This window comes from Medicago sativa, chromosome 3, assembly GCF_051527215.1.
Source record: "Medicago sativa cultivar Bolivia chromosome 3, Bolivia_mono, whole genome shotgun sequence".
Classification (NCBI taxonomy): domain Eukaryota; kingdom Viridiplantae; phylum Streptophyta; class Magnoliopsida; order Fabales; family Fabaceae; genus Medicago; species Medicago sativa.
In genome coordinates this window covers 54,755,781-54,780,474 of record NC_140751.1, presented here as the reverse complement: position 1 = coordinate 54,780,474, position 24,694 = coordinate 54,755,781, and the positions used below count along the sequence as shown (strand labels likewise).

The 24,694-nt window shown below is 31.7% G+C and overlaps 1 long non-coding RNA gene and 2 pseudogenes across 1 annotated transcript; all 3 read right to left on the bottom strand.

Annotated features, from left to right (window-relative positions):
- Window positions 1–2,304: 2,304 nt before the first annotated feature.
- LOC146938424 (uncharacterized) lies at window positions 2,305–4,467 on the bottom strand (annotated as a pseudogene).
- Window positions 4,468–10,101: 5,634 nt separating this feature from the next.
- On the bottom strand, window positions 10,102–12,697 carry LOC146938423 (uncharacterized). The gene is made up of 2 exons (XR_015031274.1): window positions 12,360–12,697; window positions 10,102–12,272 (listed from the first exon to the last, which is right to left on the bottom strand). It is a non-coding gene; the product is annotated as an uncharacterized LOC146938423 (long non-coding RNA).
- A 4,385-nt stretch (window positions 12,698–17,082) lies between these two features.
- LOC146938422 (putative disease resistance RPP13-like protein 3) lies at window positions 17,083–23,747 on the bottom strand (annotated as a pseudogene).
- Between the last annotated feature and the right edge of the window lie 947 nt (window positions 23,748–24,694).

Here is a 24,694-nt window from a genome sequence, read left to right as displayed (position 1 = left end):
AAAAAAAAAAAAATTATATAGTTGTTTAGCTGTAACAATATTTGTATGTTATGAACAGACAAAGTTTGCATGTTCTTCAACATATCAAAAAAAAAATTATACTGTTTATTATTGTTCGTTTTAGCTGTAACATACAAATATTGTTATGAACAAAACACTTATTGTTATGGAATAATTAAATGAAATGTTGTTTAGACTGAAAAAATCCTTTTAGCTGTAACATACAAATATATTTAAATATCTAAAAATAATGCATTTTAGATATTATTATATCTGGAAGTTTGACTGAAAAATTAAATTTTAGTTGTTATTGAATTATCCCTAAACACATCTAAACAGACATTTGTTTATATTAAACGAAATAATTTAAAATAGTAGACAATTAATAAACAGGCACTTTTGTATATTAAACGAAATAATTTAAAGTATGGGAATTAAAAATAAAAAAAGAAACCACAAAGGAATATCTTCGTATAATAAAATACCATGCATCTGAATATTATTTACACAAATTTGTTAGATTGATTTTAAAATCTGAAAGAACTAATAGTATATAGTAGGCATGCAGATAAAGTTTAACTTCACTCGGTTATATACCTAATTCGTCTATTTAGACAATTGATATACGTGTATAGTTAAATTAAGGGCTATACCTAACTATTTCAGTCTCGGTGTTGTGGCTATCTTCACAGGTATAATGAGGTTTCTCACCTCTAGCTATCTTTGGACATTTGTGACAAGCAAAAAAGTACCAACCATGCTTAGTAGAATTGACTTTCTCAATTTTCACCACAGTAACACAATAACTTATCTGCAATAATTAGAAAGTAGGACTAATATAAGAAAAATGAAGTTATAAAGAATGATTTTTGATATAACAAACAAGGTTTGGACTTGGTCAAAGAAAGTGGGAGAATCATAGGATACATTTTAATTACATAACCTGGAGGGTAGATTCCAAAATACAATAAGCATTGCTTAAGTTGTTTAGGCTAGTAATCATAACTCAAACCTAATCTTTCTCTAATACGCGACTCTTGTATTTTACTTTTCCAGTTAAATGTGTTAGCATTCTCTCTAGGTATTTGCTTACCAATGGCTACAAAGTCCTAGTGGTAAACCATCACATGTTTTCACAATTTTATCAGATATGTTTTCAAACTTTTTTGGACAACTGTTTATATCGATGTCAAGTTTGAACGCAACCTGACAAAATAGCTTCAAAGATTCTTCACAAGTTAAATGTTACATTTCATGCATTTCAACATCAACAACATAAGACATATTCCTAGTCTTTGCAACTTCTTTGTTCCTTGTCGTGATAATTATCCAACTTTCATTCACGTTATGACCAATGATATGTTCAATTTTTTCCCAAAATTGTTTGTTCCACACATCATCAAAGAAGAGAACATACCGTTTTTTGTGCAAGTGTTTTTTCACTCTATTTTTCAACGGCTCTAGAACCATCTTATAGCCCAGTTCCTTCGCAAAGCTTCTGCAACATGAACCTAAAGAATTGTTTTGGATAGTTGAAACTAGAAATGTGGACCCATCTTATAATTGTTGAAGTGTATTTCAACCATTGTTAAATCAAGTGTTACATCAAGTGTTACAATTATTATGAACAAAACACTTATTATTGTTCTTCAATAATTATACCGTATAGTAAAGAAAGTTATATAGTTGTTTAGCTGTAACAATATTTGTATGTTATGAACAGACAAAGTTTGCATGTTCTTCAACATATCAAAAAAAAATTATACTGTTTATTATTGTTCATTTTAGCTGTAACATACAAATATTGTTATGAACAAAACACTTATTGTTATGGAATAATTAAATGAAATGTTGTTTAGACTGAAAAAATCCCTTTTAGCTGTAACATACAAATATATTTAAATATCTAAACATAATGCATTTTAGATATTATTATATCTGGAAGTTTGACTGGAAAATTAAATTTTAGTTGTTATTGAATTATCGATAAACACATCTAAACAGACATTTGTGTATATTAAACGAAATAATTTAAAAAAGCAGACAATTAATAAACAGACATTTGTGTATATTAAACGAAATAATTTAAAGTATGGGAATTAAAAATAAAAAAGAAACCACAAAGGGATATCTTCGTATAATAAAAAACCATGGATCTAAATATTATTTACACAAATTTGTTAGATTGATTTTAAAATCTGAAAGAACTAATAGTATATAATAGGCATGCAGATAAAGTTTAACTTCACTAGGTTATATACCTAATTCGTCCATTTAGACAATTGATATATGTGTATAGTTAAATTAAGGGCTGTACCTGACTATTTCAGTCTCGGTGTTGTGGCCATCTTCACAGGTATAAGGAGGTTTCTCACCTCTAGCTATCTTTGGACACTTGTGACAAGCAAAAAAGTACCAACCATGCTTAGTAGAATTGACTTTCTCAATTTTCACCACAGTAACACAATAACTGATCTGCAATAATTAGAAAGTAGGACTAATATAAGCAAAATGAAGTTATAAGGAATGATATTTGATATAACATACAAGGTTTAGACCTGGTCCAACTGGATGATGTTAGAAAGTGGGAGAATCATAGGATTTGAAAGTAGGTCTGCCTTTGAAGAAAGTTGTGAACTTCTATATGATTGGGTACACATGATTTGACTTTGGGACCGAGTCTGGTCATCTTGAGGCAAACTAATAACAACATAAAATAGGAAGGATGTAACATTGTGTCTTAAAAAAATTTCAAAACAACAATATGATAATAACAAACCTTCTTTTGAACAGATTCATCTCATGAATGACCCCATTGATGTACAACTTAGTGAAACAATAAGTGTTTGAAACACTTAGTGGAAAGCGCCATGTTTTTAGTTGAATAATAAGTGTTTGATAACAACAGAAGTCAATCTTAGGAGATACACATGCAACTACAAAAACATATGTAGGGATATATCACATTCTTCCTTGATTTTGGCATACTTTAGCATCATAACCACTGGTCCACCTTGCTTCCTTTCACTGTTGTATATAATAAACATAGCAGCATAATCCTCCCACAAAATGCAGTTCAGAGAAATGTCACTACAAATCCATTTGAAACGCATGAACATTATAACTATGTATATCTGTTAGGTAAACCTAGTTCCCCTTAATTATTTAAAGATCAAATGTCCAAGAAGACATTAAGTCCTCACCTTAGATCTTTCATAGTAAATTTAACCTGGAGCTTTTTCCCAGTACCTTCATTCAGCTGACAATAGCCCATGTCCTAAACAACTCCAATAACATCTTGAAAACCAACATCAAATGATTATTAGAAAGAAAAATTTCAATATAAAATGGAAATGTATATAAGTTATAAGCAGTATTGAACTCACTAACTAATACATTAGGTCGCCATTTCCTTGAAATAATTTCTGCAAATGGCTTGAATTTGATGTCAGACTTTGGGACATCATGAACATTGATGTCATCAGCAGTAGTGCCACCGGTCCATTTCGACAAAAACTTATTTTTTGAAGCCTTGAACACTAACTCATTGCTAACAACTTGAAAGTTGCTCAAAGAGTATGTAGCATTTTCTTCTAAGATTTTATCATAAACAACTTTATATGCAGTAGGTATAATCACTTGTATATCATTACCTTAAGTAGGAGACAACCATAAAATAACATGTCATTACATTTGCTTAAGTAAAAAACAGTAAAGATCATGAAAGTATATAATATGACCTTAGCATCCACAATGACCATCTCTAAATGTTCTTTCCCATCCTTAACAACAGTCCATTTGTCCTTGACTCTAACAGCTAGTTTCCAAAAGTCTTTCTTATTTGTGATATCATCAATAAACTCGAATGGTCTTTCTATTTTCCAGATCTAAGTAAAAAACATATTGAGGGTTAATACTGAATATTTTGTGAAAACTGAAAGCAAAAGGGAAAACATGAGCTGAATATATAAATATAAGCGATGGTAAAGCTTGATATCTTCATAGTAAAGGAAAAATTGCTGAAAATAACTGACTTTAGTTGACAAACATGATTCTATATTTCTGTAACAACAAAAAACCAAAACCAAATTGAAGGTGAAGCTGAACATTTGAATCTAACATGCTTATGAAATGCAGAAACCCCAAAACAAATGAATAGTAAAGTTATCCATGAGAAGAGTAGTTTACCAGGGAATAGATGAGAGAGGGAATGAATGAATGTAGAGAATAATAATGTTTGGTAGTAATATTAAAGAAATGTTATATTTGTTAGGGGAATTATATTTTAAAGTTTTGTCATAGTCTATGTTGATTGATTGCAAGATGTAAAATGGAGATTTGAACCAAAAGTGTACTTTCTAACTTCCCACAAAAAAAAAAAAAAGAGTTAATTTTAGTTCCAATGGTATGAGTAAGTTAGAAACATGTGCCTATAAAGCAAACCAGCCTATTTTGTTCCAGTTCCATGATATAAGTTTAGTTTAGTGATGTCATCTATTTTGTGAGATAATAGACAGATTTTACCCCTGATTCTTGCAGGTTTACATAGAAAGAGATAAGGACATTAATAGGTTTTCCACAACATAGTTTTTTCTTATATTAAAGGAGATGGTCCATTCATTGAGTGGTTGTTATTGATAGATATGGGTACCAGTACAAAAATGACCAATCATTGTTGTGTAATAATATTATTATATTTTCTCAGTACATTTTTAAGTGTCCATCTAGATTTTCTTTTAAAGGAAAGAAACTTATATCATTCATTATTTAAAACATGTTCAATACAATTTGTCATTATTATCAAAATTAAGAAACTAATTTATGGACAATCTCATTTGCTTGTTTTCTCATAAACTCAACACTAAAGTTGACATAATATTGTTCAAAGATAGTTTTGCAATTATGAATAATCATCACGAACACTGTAATATCTTGATGTATAAACGAAAAACTTTCCACCACTTTTTTAACATCAAGTTCAAAATCAGTAGGTCCCAAGTGTAATTGATGAACCCATTCTAAAGTTGACAATCCACTTTTTTAGACATGCTCAATTAATGAGGTCAACATTTGTTGACTTTTGTCTTTTCAGGAATTAAAGTCTTTTTTCTTCAACATGAGAATTTCGACAAAGTCTGAACTAAGCAATTGGAATAGTCTAAAAGCTTCGAAGTTCAACAAAAAGTAAGCCAATATGTAAATTCGTTGAAGTCAAGCAGTTACTGTCAAAGCTGGAATAATTTGAATCCAAAAGCAGCGGTTTCCTTATTGAAGACATGGAGGACAAGCGGTTTTCGATGGAAGAAGTGCTGATCGTGGCTTATTTTTCCTTTTCACTTATTTTACTATGTATAAATAGTAGTTTTCCATATGAAAAATAAGTCGCAAATTGTAACACCATCATCCCATGAAGCAATAAATCACGCGAAGAATACAATCATTCAAGAATTTAGATGTTATATCTTCAATAAATTCAAAAATACATAATTAATTTTTCAAAACTTGTAGCGGAATAATATCATAACACCTCATCAACATATAATAAAATCTCCAACATAGACATGTTACATGTATCATAATACATCATCAAACATAAATCTCAAATCTCAACATACTGAGTGATAATCTCATCAAAATATGAAAATAAACGACAAAAGACCGACATCCTAATCAGAGTACCATGACTCTAAAGGAAAAATATGAGGTAGCTCCAAAGCTAGTCTCAAGCATAGTCACAAGCAAAGAAAAACAAAACAACTAATCCTGCAAGCCGTCTACCCATTCATACAAATAGGCAGATGGTCAACCAAACTTCAACTGGGGGTTAGATAACATTCCAGAAATAAAACATAATCAAATGAAATTAAAATGACATATTTAATTTCAGATGGTTAATAGCACTTAGTTAAATCACTCACAATGAATTCCACATCATTATTAAACATCAAGCATACAAGCATAATACTACAACATGTACACTTTCACATGTTTACATATTCACCAAATTTCACCAAATACATAAATCACCAAGTACATGAATCACCATGTTTCACCAAGCACATAGTTAAGTATGGCACTTTTCACCATTTATCAAATGTATGCAATGTGCTCTAGACACGACTCTATATGCATGTGGTACCAATCGTCATCACTTGATACAACTGTATGATAATCGTCGTCACTAAATACAAAGTATTCTAATCATCGTCACTGGATACAAAGTATCCTAATCGTCGTCACTGAATATAAATATCCTACACAACAACTTATGAATGCATGAACATATGACTCAATAATGCATACGTTCATCCAACAAATCGTCATCATTAACATCGTCACTTTTCATACATACGTTCATCATCAATAACATCGTCACTTTGTATGTGAGAATTCATCATCATTAATATCATCATCATAATCGTCATCAACAACTATCACCTCAAGGAAACAATAATGTTTCAAAATCACATTTTGCATAAAAATACCCTTGATAGTTGGGATAAAGTCCCTACACTTAGAAACAAGTTTGGAAACGTTTGGAATGAAGAAAAATACATTTTTAAGGTTTCTGCTCTGACAAAATCGAGGCAAGATGTTCTCCAATTGTGGCACGATTTTTATAGCATAAAAAACACCAAAACTTAGTCAAAATCATGGCATGTTGTTCTCCAATTGTGTCACATATTTTACAGCATCAAAAACACCAAAACTCTAGACAAAATCGTGGCACGTTGGTCTCCAATCGTGACACTATTTTGGCCTGACAGACGACATCAAATTTTTCAACTTTCACGTTTTCGATCTGTTTTCAATTCTGTTTTTGCCAACACGTCCCAAACTTTTCGGCCATTCAAACTATACTTGAAAACATGGTTTTACAACTCAAAACAACTTAATCAAGCTCTCCCCAAAATGACTTATTCACAAAAGTTTTAAAAACGACTTTTACTCAAAAACCCAAATTTCTCCCAAACGATCCTACAACCCAAAATCATGAACTAAATCAGTAATTCTAATAATCTTACTTTATCACAACAACATCATGAACCTATTCAAAATCATCATAATCAACATTCTCCATTTTCAACCCATTTTCACAAAATTCATAAAATCACCACAACAACACATTTATTAACACTCAATGCATGGATTATCATCACTAACACAACCCAACAACATCATTTTTTTTTTTTATCATTTTAAGCTAAAACTTCAAAGTTAACATTTCAACAAAATTAAACCATGAAATTTAAGCACCCACAACAAGATTCCAACAAATTTGACATACTCAAATTTATCACATAGTCATGAGAACGAAAATCAACATTCAAAATCATAATTCATACAAAAGTGATTATGACCCAAAAGTGAAAAATGAGATTATAACTTATTTGAGTGAAAGAATCTATCTCCCTTACCTCAAAGCTTCACAATCACTAGTTATGGCTTCACTCTCCCCTCTAGCTTCCAATCTCTAGCTTCCCTCTTCTCCAAGTTCTTCCTATTCTCGTCTTCTCTTTATCTATCTACTCTCTCTCTCTCTCTCTCTCTCTCTCTCTCTCTCTCTCTCTCTCTCTAACCACTCTAAAGTTATGAGAAATGCAATGAATGGAAAAACCCTAGTTTTCTCTTAAGAGATGAATATATACTCCTCTTTAATGGGCCTAGTTACTACAAACCATAATGAGCTTAAAACTCTTACTCATAAATTCTAAAAAGTTACTACTCATTAATCCGCTTAAAACACCGAATAATTACCATATCTAAATAATTACCTCAACTCACTAGTAACTTAGTAAAAATAATTATTCTCACTAAAACACAAAAAATAACCTTCCTAATAAAATTATTAATTTATCCTTACCCACCACACCAAATGACCAAAACTTCTCTTAGTCTAAAAATGACCAAAACACCCTTCTAGGTCAAAAATCCACTAATCCAAATCAAATACACACAAAGTCAAATAAGCACATATAATAAATAAATAAAATAATTCTAGCTAAAAACTTGCTATTACAACTCTCCCCCACTAAAAGAATTTCGCCGTCGAAAATCATCTGAAGAAAACAACTCCGGATACGACTTCTTCATCCTACTCTCTGATTCCCAAACTTCTAATATAGCCTTTTTGTTTATTTTTCTTCTTTTCAAAATTGACACTATATGAAGATCACTTGATTTAAGACATGAATGATTAGCTTTGATATCATTTTATACGTAAGTTCTGTTTTTTTTTCCAAGGAAAAATATTATATTAATTGTGCAATCACACATGTGCATCAGCTCATAACGAAAAGCAATCTTTTTAAAAGAATGAGTTTGCACTTATTTTCTCCAAATTAAACCGAAGTTATATAATAAATTTGTAATTGGTAGATGAAAAAATAGATAGTTAGGAGTTACAAAGCTCAATTTGGCAAGTTACATAATAAATATAAGAATGAATATATATAAATATTTAGTAAATATATGAAAAAAGGAAAAAAAATACGTTAGAAAAGGGGCATTTGTGAGGTGACATGTTAGCAAAGTGTAGCTTAGAATACATGTATATACTAGGTATTCGACCCGTGCGTTGCACGGGTTTGATTATAACACTTACAATATGTTATAATTGAGAAAATAAAAATTGTCATAAGTATAATCACATACAATTCAATGATTGATAAATTTTTTAGTTGATATGATTATATTAATATTAATTTATATTAAACTAGGAGTGTTTTTTTTAATGAAAATTTGAGTGTTGTTAAAAGATAAGAGAATTTGTATTGATTCATATGGTAGATTTGTGTAAATATTTTAAGAACAATTAATACAAAATGTGGCAGATCCTATAATAGTTTCTAAGTTTGAAGACACTAAATTATATTTTATCTAATAGTGCAATAGTATAAGAACATTTCTTTTTGGAGATCACAATGGTGCAATAATAAGTTGCTTTGATTTTTACTTTGATATCTCTTATTCTTTTTCATCATATATATAGACGTTCATGCTTGTTGTCATTATTGCTTTTAAGATGTTTTGTCTTTTTTCATCTTTTGATTATGTTCTTGAAATAAGCCTGGGTTATCATATGGTTTAATCTTTAGTTGTTTTTTTTTTTTCATCTTTTAATTATGTTCTTGTAAATTATGCATCAACTTTTCACTTTTAATCTTTTATATCTTACTTAAGTTCTCTCATATTCATTGAAAATTTAATTTTTGTGGCAATAACTTTTCTTTTATGTTCCCTAATTATGTCCCTAAATAGTAGAAGACATTTTCTTAATGAAATATATTTAGAGATGATTGGTATAATTAAACATACTATTATTATATTTTGGTTAATTTATGAAAATATTGTTGAAGTCATTTTCTTAATGAATTATCGTGACATTTAGTTATAATACACTATAAAGCTAATTTTAGAATTTGAAGAGTAGCTTAACATAAGGTACTCAACAAAATTTCAGTTAAAATATTTAGGTTTAATTGTAGATTTAGTCCTTTATTTACATTTAGTTTTAGTCCCTTAATTTTAAAATCATTCAATTTGGCCCCTTCAGATTATTGGATTAAAGTCCGCGATATAGAATTGTTAAATGATGTGACATGTGATCTTAATAATGTCATGAAATTGCAATAATATCCCCAAAAGAGTCAGACAAAATATTGATGAATTATATTAGAAAATGTAAATCATACATTCAACGTATATAGTTTAACATAAACTTCAATTTTTTTGGTTACAACATAAACTTCAATTCATTACTCCATCCATTAACCAAATTTAACATACAACAATTAAAATTTAACTTCAATAAATAGGACAATCATTTTTTGGCCAAACCTTCCATAACTTAAATATTACATTAAAAATAGACAATCATACAAACAACTTTGAGCCACCACATTCAATCATAGAATAAGTCCCAGTTAAGGACGGTAGCATACATCCTATTAGGAGGATTATTGAGCGTGAACAAAATAACGTCACCAACTTTTAGTCCCTTTTCAAGAACAAAGTCGTACCATCCTCTCCCTATGTATTTCTGATGCATGCTTCTTGCCGCAATGTGAACATCACACTCACAGTCATAAGATTTACCGGTTTCTTCATCAAAAAGGATAATTTTAGATTGATCAATATACAAACCATTCTTAGCAACACGTCGAGGAAAATGCTACAATAGATTTGTCAAGAAATCATACAAATTATAATTAATCAACAACAACTTCACAACATGAAAACAACAAAAAATGCTTCGTAAATGCCACTAACCAAAACATTGTTTCCATCCCAAATAGAAGCAGTAACATTATACTTCCAGTAATGAACATCGACATTTTGAACTTTCCCAAATTCAGTACCATTGACTTCAACTCCAATCTCGTTCATTTTTCCTTCAATCCAAATGATATATAACATAAACAAATAAATCATATTTTTTATCCATTTTAAAATAAAACAAAACCAAACAAAGGCCCATCCATAAAAGGTACAAACAAAAAAGTTATGCAAAAACTCATGACATTTTTCCACTTATCTATACTTTTTAAATTTTTTTTGTCATCGAGGGGCGATATATTTTATGGTATAAATATCTATAGAAAAATTATACTTAATAAAATATTTTTCATTAAGTTTTATCAATATTATAAATAATTTTAACTACTATCTTTATTTCAGTTTAATTAACAATATAACTTATTGTATATTACGAACACAAAAAAAAAAAAAAGAGTGATAGTGATTTCTATTATAGGTTTAATATTCTTTAAAAAGATATAGAAACAAATTATAGTAAGATATCATACTTTGTCAAAAAAAAAAGTAATAAGATATCATAATAGTGCAATCAAACAATTACAATTTATATACACCTATAAAATACAATTATCTCATATGCAAATTCCTTAATCATTGACTTATAGTAAGGGATTGACTATATATCAACAACCACCACAAAAAACTACTTGGAATGAATCAATATATATAAGCACACAATAATTTTAAATGCATTCAAGGCATAAAATGGTAGTTTTTTTTTTTTTTGAGAGACTAAAATGGTAGTTGATATATAGAAGGTGAATGATATATGTAACCGATGTACATCTCTTCAATTTTGGTTGTTTTTTTTTTCTTGTTTGCATTAAAATTTTCAAGGAGATATGAAATTAAAATAGTTATAAAACACAAAAGGGTGAGAAGTGAGAAGTTTTTATAACTTATAACTTAATAATAATTATTACTATTCAAGTTTAGTGGGGAAATTATATAGAGACATATTTTTTTATATATAACATGTATAAAGACATATTACTTCGGTAGCTACTGAATGTAATATCTTTTATGAGTAAAAGTTGAAAATAGTATCAAGCAATAAAAGAAAGTGACCGATGGATTTTAAAAATGGCCTTTACACTGTAATATGTATTCATCACTCGTCATCATATGCATGAATTCAAGATATTGAAGGACAATTTGCAACCGATAGAAAATGAGTGAGTAAGAATTAAAAAGTGACATTCTATACTTTTAATGAAGATAATACAGAGTGGAAAGTTATAAAAGAGTATGATAAATGTTTTTAAAGGTGTCACATAGACATAATAATCTTTTAAGAATGAATCAAATTTAGTTGATGAGAAGTGTTTTTAGAGGTGTCACATAGACACAATGTTTGTCTATAAATAACCCAAATTTAGATTTCAAGGATATATATAGATATAGATAGATAGATAGATAGATAGAAGTATACATGGCTTAACGAGAAATATGACTGTCTTAAAAAAATGGCAAACTTTACCAAACTAAATTTCTCAAAATATAAATCAACGTAACTTATGAAATTCAAGAAAACATCAATTTATCTGAGCTTGAGATGAAATTTCATATAACATACAACCTTCTCCAATATCTCGTAATCAAACAAAAAAGATTTTTATTTACAAATGTTAATCATAATTCCTAAAAAAATGTCATCAGTTAGATAACAAACAAAACTAACTAAAATACGTTTTATAATTTAACGTGCTGATCCCAAATGTTACGAAGCTAATATAGCCATCTTTGAACCTATGAAATTTCAATAATTTCAATTCTGCAAACTCTCTCTTTTTTCTATTCATACAATGGCATGATTCTACATATAATTTCAACTCCAACTTGCTCACCACATCAACTTATATGACAACATATACAATGAATTCATACAATAGATGAATAATTAGAAAATTTAAAAGTTTACCTTTTATTCTTTTAGGTTGCAGCAAAGATCCCTAAGAAAGAATTCAATATTCTTATAGAGAAAACATTATTATATAAAAAATCAATTAAATTAATAGCAATCCTCCAAAACTACATACCTTTTACTTCTTCTAGTTATATTAGGGAGACAGTCAATACATAGTAGAAGATTGTCAAACACATGTTGCAGGTAGAAGATTGGTTAGCGTGATTCTTATGTACAAAACACAATATATAATGAATCCCATTGGTAACAATTTTTGTTAGACTAAAAAGTAATGACTCTTGGAATATATAACATATATGTGTTAGAATTGTTAAATTTATGGCATTTAAATCAGCCACATACACAAAGAATAGCGACGGCCATTTTTTTTTTTTTTGGTACAACAACGGCCTTTTTAGAATTAAGCATTAAATTGATTTTGTGGTGGATAAATAATAAGTTTGAGATAATAGTTTTTTAGAGAAGGTGGCAAGATTTTAATAGAGAATGAGGAGTTTCTATAGATATGCCACATAGGCACAATCCAAGCATTAGAATGAAGCAAGTTTCAAATTCAAAGATAAGATAAGATATATAGATAGATAGATAGATAGATAGAGATAGAGATTGGTTTTTATGATATCATAGACTCAAGTTACTCTCAGTTTTTGCCAAATTTTTACCCTTATTTTTTTTATATAATATTTGTTAGTCTACTTTTCTAAATTTCTCTTATTTTCTTTCAATATTTAATGTGGATATGACAGTTAATTTCATGTGAATTACGAGAAAAGGATAAATGAAGCTTCTATTTAATAATAATAATAACAATAACAAATGATTGCTAAAAAAAAGTAGAAACAATGAGATATATAATTTATATAAACAAATAAAGGAATTGTAACAAAAAAAAAATAAAAATAAAGAAATATGAATTTTACAAAACGTTTAAGAATGAAAAATGAAATATATTAACTAAGTAAGTTAGTCTTTTCCACATAAGAAGTGCTACAAAAGAACTAAGTGAGTAAAATAAAACTAAATAATAACTCCCAGGCACAAAAGGGGGTTAAAGCCACCACATATAGTATTTAAAAGCAATGTTAGGATGATTTGTCTTTAGCCACAAAAAGGATTGTGACTTAACTTTATCAAGAAAATGATGTAAAGAATCCCCCTTTTGTTGAAAAACTCGGGCATTCTTGTGTCGCAAAACAATCCAAACACAAGAGAGCCAAATCAAATTAAAAAACGAAGAAAATATTTTTTGATAAGCCATCCAATGATCCAAATTGAAGTTAATGGTCTTTAACATGAGTTGGCTTGACTAAAATCAAACCCAGCCAATTGTAGATATCTAACTAAATTTTACCAAAAGAGTCAATTGGTAAGTGATTGCATAATAAACGACAAGCGAAAATATAGACTTTTAGAGGAACCTCCTTATGACAAACGAGTTTTGTGTGGTTGTTGTTGATAGGTTGATCCCTTGATGTCAAATAATTGTAAACACTAGTAACATTGTATTTTGAAGATTCATGAAGTTGTCAAATCCACATGTCGCTCGCACCAACCTGCAAAATAATAGGATGTAATAGCGCACAACACTCACTCACCTGTTCTTCATCGCGTACTAATAACCTCCTCATCCATTTCCAAGCCTGACCACCCTCCCTCCAACCTAAAGAAAATATGTCCTCCATAGACCCCAATTTGTTATCACCAAGATAAAAAAAAAGGCGAATAAATCTATCTTTCGAAACCCCTCCCTACAGCCAAGGATCCCACCAAAATAAAGTGTGAGTGTCATCTCTTGCCTCTCGCCATAACTTATCGTTAGGGGGTTTGTTGATTAAGGATAATGAAATAATGAAAACTTTGGATAACGATCACGAAGGGGAAGAAAAAGGTATGTCCTAACTCCTAACTAATTCTAAATTTAGAAATGGGGGTTCCATCTGTGGTGATGGCGGTGTTGCGGCCGCCATTGGCGGGGGTTCGTCGTTAGGGAACGGAAGAAGAAGATGACATTTTGGTCATTTCCCTTCTAAGTTTAATAAAGGGCATTTTGGTCTATTCTTGACCAAAAATATGAGTCAGCATGCTCATATCCCTGTCAACAGTAGACATGTTAACTAAACACAGCCACATTAGCGAGATTATGGGATCAGGGATCAAAACTCAAGTGATTAGTAATTGAACGGGCTATTTGAAAAGATTAACAAATACATGGACCAAAACTCAAGTGACCCCTATTTACAGGGACAATTTGCATATTTAAGCCATAAAAAATTCATCTACTTAAAGTGACCTAAATAATAATAATTTAACATCATAAATGGCCATCTTCAACTCAACTTTAGAGAGAAACCACAAAGCATCTGAAATGTTTAGACATATAAAATTGTAGAGCTGAAAACTTTAACTTCAAATAATCACATTAAAAACTATAAGAATGAACGTTTGCTTTAGTAGAATTCTATAAATTTTGGAAAAGCTTAAGAATACATCATTAATAATTTTTGGTCTATGAACTAGCCACAATATTTGATTGTTATGAAATTGAAAGGAAAAAAAAAAAACTGTAGTTTGTACTTCGTACCTTTCTAATTTAGTGAGTTAGTCTTAAATGAATTAAGCTGCATCACTGAAGTAACAGTGGTTAATGTCGCCAACCAATACCACTTGATGTAACACCAAATCACAAAATTTTGGCCTCAGCCAAACAACAAAAGATAACCTGTTAATATTCACAGTCTATTGTCCAACACATCTCTATATAAAGCTATGAAGACTCTATGATGTTAAATTTAAACCATTCTATGTATCATGCATCAGAAACATTGGATGATACACATATGACATATGCAGATGCTATTCAGCAAGGCAATTTAATTACCACAAAATCTAGAAGCAAGCAAATTGACAATGATAGAGGTGATACCAATGATGAGTAGTGTGAATCCTCTTTAAATTTTTTAGAAAAAGTTGTGTTACAGAAAGATATTTTTTGTCAATTCAATGATTATGCTCATAAACTCAAAATCAAAGTTGTCAAATGAGGATCGTGAAAAATAGTGGTTTGTTCAAATCCCGCATGTTCAAATTCTGCTACTTTACGGTGTTAAAACGTTGTTATAGCAGCACTTTGTCCCAAATAGCGTATTGTTGATTAGAAAACTATTTGTTGGAAGAGAAATGTAATTTGAACATCTAAAGACTGACAACTTATTTGATACCATATAAAAATACATCGTTTTATAACTATTGATTTGACTCAGAGAGAGAACTTCCCACCAGCTTCAACAAATTGTTTTATTAATCCTTCTCTACTTCAAGGATATATAAGCCTATTATGTATGCACATTAGATAGATGTTATAAATTTTACATTATAGTCAACTAATCGCAAAATTACATATAGCTTCACTTTTCTTTCACCAAAATAGTGAAAAGTAATTCTTGAAAGCAACAATTACAATTACAAACAACTCAAATATCAAATCAAATAAAAAACACATAATTTTTGTTATTGAGGAACATAAGTCCCTATGTTCTGTAGTAAGAAGTCCCTGTGGAGAATTTGCCATAGCACTTAAAGTGGAAGTTCAAAACCTACCAAATCACAGCGAATTTTTTAACTAATCAATACCACTTAATGTAATGTACTAGATCCTTGAAGCATTAGATTGCTGCGTAAGCCTCATTTCATTGATTATTGGAAGAGAACGTATGGAAGCAAACATATGACATGTCCATATAAGCTGTTTTCATCTTATTTCCATCAGCTGTTCAAAATAGCTTATGAAAACAACTTGCATCTTATATGAAAACAGTTTGTGTATTTCAATAACTTATGCATAAGTACGTATATAATATCGTTTATCCTATAAGAATTTTCTCACCCTTTCTATGTTCCTGATTCTGGGTTTTTGGATTTCAGGCAACTAGAACAAGGTTCAATCCATTCTCAATGCAAGTTTGAGTTTATGAATGAACGTGATTTAACATGATTTATTTTCTTAAATTCATGTTAATAATTCATTTCTTGACGTGAAATGTTATCATGGTAAAATGACATTAAATTCTTTAAAATCAGTATGTACAGAATCAGGACAGAAGTTTTAAAACCAATTCATCTACAAATGAAACTACAATATATAAAATTAAACTTCATGATTGTGAACACTAGGTTAAATTTCTTTAACACTAAATCCTCGTCTATTATGTGATTTCTTCTAAATCCTTTTGTATAGCCTAATGTGTATCCACATTAGATACATGTATAAAACTTACATTATAGTCTAGTATCAGTTCAACAAAAGAGCGACAAGTCGAGGCAGAAAAATACATTAAACTTCATTATTATTACACCAACATAGAAAGGGAATCAACAGAAAAATAAGGTCTCACAATTCTTAAAAGCAACAATTACAATTACAAACAACTCAAATATCAAATCAAAAGTAACAATATAGATATTTCATACACCAATGTTAAAGAACGATCAGACATTTTATGTCAAAGAACAATCACACATTTTATTTATTTATTGAGTAACATAAATCCTTAGCTGATGCAGTAAAAAGTCCCTGTAGAGAAGAGAATCTGAATTTCCATTGCACTCGAAGTTGAAATCCATCACCTATTAAATCACTGCAAAATTCAGAATCTTTGATACCAAAGGATTGTAGAAAAATTGCCTTAGCAGATCCATAACAGGACCTCATAATAAAGCTTGTATTTTGATGACTGAAAAGTAAAAATTCTCATGCATATGGAAAATAATAAATATTAGTACGAAAAAATAAGTTATAGGAAGACAAAGCACACCTGGAGTATGATAAAGCGTTATTTCTAACTCCTTGAGTTTTTAATTTCTCTGCGATCTTTAGAATAAATCTGTACAAGGGGCACATGCTCCATGATCCAATTCCAATCCTCAGTAGAACTGCACTCCCCAAATTCATCATCCACACCCGAAATAGAGAGATCTTCAAGTTTCTCCAAGTGTTGGATGCCAGTGGGTATATTCTTCAGATTTGGAAGGTTCGTCAAATCAAGAATTTTCAAAGAAGGCATTGATCCTTTGTCGATAATAATTTCTCTCAATTCAATGCTATCACTAAATCCCACTTCCTTTAATTTCTGAAACCATCCATCTTGAAAATGCAAATGTAAACCTTTATACTTACTAAGGTCCAAGAACAAGCGCAACAAGTGTTGCAAACTTTTTAGTGATTGTAATGGATCTTTAACTGAATAGGGGCACACCAACGCCAACTGAGTAAGATTTTGAAGATCTAACATCCACTCTGGAAACTCCTTTAATTGCCCTTGTAGTATAAGTTTTTGAAGCATAGTTGGTGGTGAAATCAAATTCAAACAAATGAAGTTATCATCTATAAAAGTTGAATGAACATTTAGTTTCTGCAAGTGTTGCATTTCATTGATTGAAGAAGATAAAATGCTTCCATCTTCCTCATGAACATCCAGCAACCACAAATACCTTATCAGTTTCAGCTCTCCTGATGCTCCATCCAAATCTAAAGAAACATCACGCAGAGTTTGTAGGGACTTCATCTCTCCAATACCATCCTTTAATTGAATCAAAGACATAAAATTGCCAATAAGATGTCTTAGCTTTTTCAGCTTGCTAATCTCCTTTGGCAACCCAATATCATATGGACCACTTAGAACCAAGGTCTTTAGGTTCTGGAGCATGCCAATGGATTTTGGGACTTCAACTTCATAAATTGACATCAAGATGCTTAAATACTTCAAGTGGGTGAAATTTCCCAAATTCTTAGGAATATTATTCATACCAAAATCTTCAAAATCAAGAACCTTCAGTAACCTGTACTTTGTGGGGATTCCTCTATAAAAGGTCGAGGATATTTGTTTAAACTGGTACCTTGTGGGGATTCCTCTATAAAAGGACGAGGATATTTGTTTACTTCCAAAACAAAATATGGACCGTACATGAGATTTATCATCACACTCCCTGAAAACATCGTCAATGGTTGTTATTATTGATAGGCGCCGAACTATTCCACTAAAGGATCTTTGCCCATCATAACTAATATGCTTGCAAAAATTAAAACCTCATTTTTTTCAAGGATCATATTGTGTATTAGATCATGAACACGACATCCTTTAGCTTTGCCATCAATTCTAAGTGAAGATACTTGAATCAGGCTTCTATGGATCAACTCTGTGAGATATCCCTCTGCCACTTCTTTCAAAGTCTTCCCCTTTTCCTCCATTGCAAACCCTTCAGCTATCCATTGTTGAATCACTCTCTTTGATTTAACTTCAAAATCTTCTGGGTATACTCCAAAATACAACAAACATGACTTGAGATAGTAAGGCAAATCATCATAACTTAAACCTAAAATTTCTTTTATCCCAATTAGATGTGAATCTGTCTTTAGCTCTAAATTTAGATTTTCTCTAAATCTCTGCCACTCAAACACATTTTTCTCTCTTGTAGATAAAAGTCCACCGATGGCAACAATTGCTAGCGGTAAACCATTGCATTTTTTAACAATTTCATTAGCTATACCAATGAGCTCTTTTGGACAACGCCCATCATAGTCAAATTGGAATGCCTTCTTATTGAACAATACCAAAGTTTTTCATGAGTTAAAGGTTGCAACTCAAGCATTTTATTAGAGATACATAGTTTAGTTACAAGGAGTACTAGTTCTATTAGTATATATAGGTGTAACCTCCCCATAAGTGGGTTAACTTTCTCATTTGTAATATTGCATTTCACTATCAATAGAACAATTCTATAAGCTTTTCTCTCCTTCATCAATGGATGCCATGTTTCCTAACATGGTATCAGAGCAAGATTGGTATCCACCTTGAAGGATTTTCCGCTGCATTTTCTGGAGAAAATTCAATTTTCTCACTTTCAATTTCTTTCTTATTCCATTTTTTTCCTTTTCTTTCTCTGTCTTCATTTTCCCGAGAAAACTAGTTTCATTTTCCTTTTCTTGTTCCTTTTCTTATACATTTCCGATTTCAGGATTTCATTTCTTCGATTCAGTTTCTTCGATTCAGTTTCTTTTTTTCTTGATTCGTTTCCGATCGATTTCGTTTCTTCTCACACTGTTTTTCATCTTTTGTTCTTCGATTATCTTGTGTAATTCCATTTCGTGATTCTGTTTCAAAATTCTTGTTCGCATCTGTACGATTCTTGCGTTTTCGATTCTGATGTTATCCTTTTTCCCAATTATTAGATTTTCGTGTTCGTTTTTTTTCCTTGGTTCATGCTCTCGTTTTCCTCCTTTGATCAGTTTGTGATTCAATTTCATTTGCGATTGAAGTTCCTTAGCTCTGGATCGATCCTAATTTTCAAGTCAGAGTTGTGGTTTCCCATTGATTCTTTGAGAAACTCTGTTTTTAGATACGTGTTGTATTGTAATTGCAGTTTGTACCTATTGTGCACACAAGGTGTTTGCTAAAAGTTTTCGCTGAATATTGCTTTGTTTTACTCATGTTTGGGATTCTGGTATGTGAAGGCTATTAAATGGATGGATTTCAGTTTAAGCCTCTGTTTGTTCAGTTTGATAGCAATGGTTCTTGGTACTAATGACATTGTGGGATTGAGCATCGGTTATTGCTTCCAAAGGTGACGAACTTCTGCTGTATAAAGCCATAATGCTATTGTGTTTGTTCAAGCTTGGATTCATACGTTGAGGGATTTTGCAGCTGTTTAAGACACTCCTCTGCTGCAATCTATATGTTTTGGTATGATATCTCATAATATTTGTTCCAATTGATACATTCTTGGAGTTTGGAATATTGTTTGACCTTTTGGAAGCTTGATCATGGAATGGTACTTTGGAATTCTGTGTTGATTAAATTGATTATGTTTTGCAAAGCGTGGTGATTGATTTGTGGTGAATGTATAAAGAAGATTTGTATGATGCTTCCTTCGCTGGTTATTTGAAAAAGGCATAATGCATTGCTCTTACATCCACTAAAGAAGAGTTGTCTTGAAGATTGTCATTTTGTGGATTTATTCTTTTAATCTTTCTTTCATGATTGCTATTGTTTCTGGATCATATGTCAATAAGCAGTGGCAGAAGGTTTTACAAGCAGCCCTTTGTCAATAAGTGGTTGAAGAAGGTGATTGAGGCTGGGGTATACTTGGGTTGCGGCTTCCTACATTTGTTCAGGTTTGTTGGCTTTTGGTATATGGCAGTCTCACTCACATGACAGTAGCAGTGGGCCTTCTGGTTCCTTGAGTGTATTCTATCTTTGTGCCTTGCGTTTCTACTGTGTTTGGCAGGGGTTTCTGGTATATCTGATCCCTATGTAATTGTGCTGCTGTTTGTGAGTTTTGTTGTGCTACTTGCACAGAGAATGGTGCAGTAGTTTTGTTTGGTGAGGTTTATCTTTCTGGCTCAGTTTTGGATTGTTGGAAGATTCTTGGATTGATTATCTTCCCTCGGTTTCTTTGTCCTGGATCGTTGTTTGGTTTGGCTTCATTATTGGAAGCATTGGTTTTTGGCCTATGGTTTGAATGCATCAACATGGTTTTGTTTTCTATGGTTTGAAGACACATCACATGGCTATGCATCTCTATTGGCTTGCATTTGATTTTTTTTTTGTCTCGGCTCGGCATAGGAGGGCATCACTTTTTATCTTTGGAACCTTGGTCTTGTATATGACCTCCTTCCATTGTTGACTATGGCCCTTCCTTGCATTTGGTTTTTCTTGTCTCGGCTCGGCATTGGAGGGCACCACTTTTATCTTTGGAACCTTGGTCTTGTATATGACCTCCTTCCATTGTAGACTATGGCTCTTCCTTGCACTTCTTTTCTTCTTGTGCTTCTATCTTGAGTGATTGAACACTCTTGATGGTTAAGCGTTGTGCCTTAATTGGCTTTGTTGATATTGGCTTCTACCGGATGGTGGTTAAGCGTTGCTTTGATGCTCCTTCCTTCAATTGGTTCAACCTTGAGTTGTGGTTGCTTCTTGTTGGATGAGCACTTGTTTGATATTTTTTCTTAGCCGATGTATTTCCGGCATCTTTCCTTGTATTTTCTCATTTCAAGTTGGATGTGTTTTTTGAACACCTTCCAACTTGTGGGGGACTATCAGAGATACATAGTTTAGTTACAAGGAGTACTAGTTCTATTAGTATATATAGGTTTAACCTCCCCATAAGTGGGTTAACTTTATCATTTGTAATATTGCATTTCACTATCAATAGAACAATTCTATAAGCTTTTCTCTCCTTCATCAATGGATGCCATGTTTCCTAACACATTTCAATGAAAGAAGATTTTTTACAAGACACCACAACATCCATGTTCCTTGTTGTTATAAATATCTTACTTCCATTTTTACTATCAATTGCAGCAAATTCAATATCATCCCAAAAATGTACATTCCAAACATCATCAAACACGACAACATACCTCTTTTTCTGCAAGCATTTTCTCACTTCAGCAGTCAATGATCCTCGATCCATTTGATAAAAGTTCTGAGTAGGATTGTCTCCTATTTGTTTGTAAATTTTTAGCAACATGTCCCTCAACAACCCTTCAACATCATATGATTGAGACACTGTGATCCATACTCGGAAATGAAAATGTCCAATGATATCCTTGCTGTCAAAAACTTTCTTGGCTAGAGTTGTTTTTCCTTGCCCTCCCATTCCTACCACAGACATCACAGTGCGCTCTTCCCTTCCTTGTACCATCCAATCAATCAATCTTTTTCTTGGCGCTTCAAATCCCACAACCTCAGCTTCCTTGACGTAAAGAGCAGCCACTCGAGGGTCGTGCCATTTGACATTCCTTCTTCCTCTAGAATTGCTTATTCCTTGTTCAAACGAACGTTGGAAGCCATATCTTTCACTTCTTTCTGTGATCTCACGAACAGATGACTTAACATCTTGAATCTCAGATGCTGTTCGACACGAGGGATCATAGTTTTGAGTTTATGAAGTAAAGCTATACATCCATGATCTCGAGGTTGTTGTGCTGCCAGGATCAAATATTCATCAATGATATCTTCTATGCGAAAAGCTGCTTCCCTAAGTTGCTTCACCCATATTTTGACTCCTTCATTGGTGTTGTCTCCTTCAGCTCCTGCAGCTCTTTTATCAGCGTCCTTCAGGAAAGCTTGAATGCTTTCCAGTTCATCTTTAATTTCTGCGAACTCCTTGTGAACGCCTCTCAACAGCTTGGCTTCTTCCCTTAACAGTGGAAGTAGTTGGTCAACAACTAAAGACACCGCCATTTCCGCCATGAGTCAAGCTCTGATTATTGATGTTTCTCTATATGAATTGAAGAATACACAGTTTGTTTTTTCTTGAAACTTATTTTGCGTAATTCTATTATGAATAAAGTAATAAGGCATTAATTGCCTTCAATCCAGTAAATAGGAATCCGTAAACTTGAAGTAACAAGGGAATAAGGAAATTTCTATCATGAATAAAGGAATAAAGCAGTTGCCTTGTATCCAATAAATGGGAATTTGTAAAGTGTGTTAACTTCTATTATGAAGAAAGAAATAAGTCACATACTATTTCAAAAGAATGTAAACATTAAATTTTGAGAGAAAAAATTAAAACAATTAGTTTAATCGATCTTGTGTCTATCTCTCCCTTAAGTTTGAGATGCATGCAGGCCAGATTGAGAATTCTGATATCTAAACTTAATATAACCTTCAACCAATTCAGATCTTTTACTCTTAGCAACTAATACTACATGATTACATTATATACTCTTCTTAATCAGTAAATAATATTGTTATCAAATATATTTAGGCAGTCACAAACTGATGCAATGCCAGACCATGATACAAAAATAACTTAAACATAAGAAGTGCCTTTTGATTACTGAATAATGAATGACTGGTGCCAGACAATCAAAATAATGAATAAACTTTTGATTACTTGGTAAACATGTATGAAGTCGTCATGTACACTTCACTTTTTTTCATAAATCTGAAAAATACATTAAAAAAAAAAAAAGAAACAGAAACAGAAACATGTATGATCAAATGCCAAAACCTATAAAGAAAATATAATAGGAATTTTATTCCATCAAGTGAAGAATGTGTGACTAACACCAAAAAGTAACAAATTTGTCAGCAGAACACTATCCAGCTCGAGAAGTAGAGTTGGCTCGACCCCTACCGATCAAAAAGAAAAAAAGATTGGCATTCACTCGCGTATTCTGAATTTATCTTTCCTGTGATTTCATTTTCATAAATCTGTTAATGCATAATTTTGATATGTTTTTGAACCAGTTTGGAATTTTTTGAGCAAGTTCACCATGTACAAAAATCATTTAAAAATAGATATGCGATATTTTGACAATCACTTTGAGACAACCTAATGGACATCCTTTTATGCAAACTCATTTTAGTTTCTTTAATAAATTTTTGCTCACCTTGATTTCCATATCAATAGCCATTATATCTTTAGTTGTCCCATAAGCTGTCAAAAAATGGTTGTTCAAATAACATACCTCTTAAAATACGACCCTGCATATCTATAAAGCTGATCAAACATTATTAAAGGCCGAAGATGTACCAAAAAGAAAGATAAATGACCCTGCATTTCTGTAAAGATTGTTGGAACAAAATGTGTTTAACAATGAACCTCAAAGAGTTTTGACGATAACAAGGTATTAAAAATTGTAAATTGGACTAGCTAATATTTGTTCAAGTGTACAGGACCACAGTTAAAAAGTTACATCATTAATTGGTTCTGAATGAGCAAATAAAGGGCAAAAGAAAATGAAGCTTAGACGATTCTGAAGGCAATACGCTCCTGAAAGTGGAAAACGCTCCTGAAGTCAAGCTGCTCCTGAAGATAGTAAAAGCGCTCCTGAAGAAATAGCGCTCCTGAAGAAATAGTGCTCCTGAAGAATAGTGCTCCTGAAGACAAGAAGTCCAGAAGCCACATTATCAGAAGCTGCATCATCAAAAGCTACATCATCAGAAGCTGGAGAAGCTGCACCATCGGAAGCTACAGAAGCTGCATCATGAGAAGCTGCCTCATCAGAAGTCATTTCACCAGAAGCTAAAGATCAACTGAATTTGCAAAAGATTCAAAGATTGAAGAATCTACATTGCAAAAGCTGTCTATTGGATTCGAAAACACAGCAGAAAATTAGTGGAACATTGCAACGGTCATTTCAAAGGTGTTTGAAGGCATGTGCTTGCAATTTGGACGAAAGCGTTGACATTGTACTATTGTACGAACTGTACAGCCACCTTCTCCACTACTCTGTTTTGTGTCCACGCTACAAGACAAGAAAACAGTTCCAGAATACGGCTTCGCCTGCATAGATGTTCCTTTGGATAAGGAATGGATTTCAAATTGGTTCTTCATAGGACAACAACCAAATCAGGCAAAAGATCATTGGTGAAAGATCAAGCTTCAAACAACGACTCTTTTGTGTGCTGGCAATTTCACAACGTCTCTCTCACACCT